Here is a 2,161-nt window from a genome sequence, read left to right on the forward strand (position 1 = left end):
AAAAAAAAAACACCAATCCATGAGCAGGAAAACCTACCAAGCCCTGAGCTCCCCAAGCTCAGGAGTTTATATTTCATCTCTTCTCTGAAAAGCTCTGACCTATAAGACTTCCTAAATATGCCTAGCCCTCTGTTCAAATCCTTGCTGTCTACTCCCAGGAGTAAAGGCAGCCACTCCTCCATTAGTCCTTCTACACCCTGGAGTCTCTAATAAATCTCTTTCTTAAGATTTAGTGCTGGTATGGCTCATTCATCAGAAGAAGCCAAAAAGCAATGAAGAGAAGGGAAAAAGGGAAGAAGTAGAGTGGAGTTAAGGCTCCTGAACTCCTCATCTCAGCTCAGGATTCCCTCCCCTGAAAGCTGCAATCACTCTGACAAGTAGGCTTCCTCTCATAGCTGTGAGAATCCTGGGCTTCTGAGTCCTAGGATACTCTTCTATCTGATCAGGAATACTTACAAACATGGTCTCAGATGTCAGATCATAATGGAAACATCTGTCTGGCCTTAGGTGATAGCAGACCAAGACCGCTGCTGCAGGGCCACTGACTTAGAAATGTCTCCCAGTATCAGCACAAGCCAGGACTCCACCATGGTCCCACAGGTGGCTATTATTTACTACCCTCAAGCCCCCAGTTCTACTTCTCTTCATTGTACCCACACCTTACTGCTTCTCCTTCTCTTCCATTTATCCAATACTTATTTGTTATTCTTAGTGGTACCTGGTGTCTCTGAGTGTCTTGGAATGTTTAAGGAGTAATTTCAGGAGTGCCATGCCTTCCCTGTGCATTAAGGCACCAGACCAAGGTCATCTCAGGCATTGTCTGCATATCTAGTCCTACATGGCACCATACTGGTAGTCATCTCAGACTTGTTTCCTCTCTGGGTACATGGTGCCAGACTGGTGGTCAGCATGAGTTGCTTTTCACTTGGTCCACCTACATGAGGTTGTATATCTGGAGCTCATTCCTACCAGGGTCTACTGTCCTATGTGTAGTTCTTCTCAACCTAGGCCCAAGGTAGGGTTCATGTCTTCCACTTTCCCTATCCTGGGATTCTGTATGGGCCTGTGCAGTGATAGACTAGAGGTTCACTCAAGCTAGCTCCCTGTCCATGGCACTGGTATGGTGGTCATCTCAGGCTTGCTTTCTTCAGGGACTGTTAGGCTACTAATCAGTCAGTTGTTCACAGGTCAGAACACTGAGCAGAGATATAGCCTCCCTCCTCTCTGTCACCTACAGATGCACAAGTGACACAGCAGCCACACCTGCAACATCTCTAGAGGTAGGTAAATTTTAATATTTTAATCCATTCCAGGAACACAGAACAGAGAACTTTTGTTCAAAACATGTTTCATGAATACTACAAAATATTAAAACATAAAAAGGATCAATGAACTGTTTTTATTAAAGATACTGGGAGTTTGAAAGTAGTTGGAAATTTTTAATAGAAGGTTGTGTGATAAGATGAGAGTACAAATGGGATTGAGCAGATATACCCAAAATTAAGAATGTATGAAAAACACATTAAAATCTATTACTTTGTAATCAATTTCAAGTATTCTCTTTAAAATAATATTGGATCTCCAGAAAGTTGGTCATTGGATAATGACATTTACTGCAATTGCAAAAGATTTGAATTTAGTTCCCAGAACCCACATGGTGACTCACAACTGTCTACAGTTCCAGTTCCAAGGGATGTGACACCATCTTCTGTCCTTCTGAGATACCCAACATGCAAGTGGTTCATATGTGTACATGAATATAAACATTCATACATATGAAATAAAAATAAGTAACTCTTTTCTTTAAAAAAAAATAAAATCAGTTTGGAATGAAGTACTGAATGAGTAGATAATGTTGCTCCCAGAAGCCATAAATTATTACAGAAAAAGTCCAGTTCCAGATCAAGTATGTTTTCTTATGAAATATTAGTCTCTCAGGGATGCTGCTGATGTCTCCAAACAATATAGGCAATTTCCATTGATCTTGGTTGTCCACCAGAAATGGATTGTAATTCTCCACTGTAAAAACACTACACACTTTGGTGACCGGAAAAATATAGGAATTTAGAGTTGAGAAGAAAGATCCTTTACTGCTGGTAATCATTACTAGTGCTGAAAGGGCCTTGCAGGCAATTGGAAGATAAATGCCAGTAATAGCCTT

At 41.0% G+C, this 2,161-nt stretch overlaps 1 non-coding gene across 1 annotated transcript; it reads right to left on the bottom strand.

Annotated features, from left to right (window-relative positions):
* Positions 1-1,153: 1,153 nt before the first annotated feature.
* Positions 1,154-1,285, bottom strand: LOC116096193. The gene has a single exon (XR_004120888.1). It is a non-coding gene; the product is annotated as a small nucleolar RNA SNORA17 (small nucleolar RNA).
* Between the last annotated feature and the right edge of the window lie 876 nt (positions 1,286-2,161).

The sequence above is a fragment of the Mastomys coucha genome, chromosome X (genome assembly GCF_008632895.1).
Source record: "Mastomys coucha isolate ucsf_1 chromosome X, UCSF_Mcou_1, whole genome shotgun sequence".
NCBI lineage: Eukaryota > Metazoa > Chordata > Mammalia > Rodentia > Muridae > Mastomys > Mastomys coucha.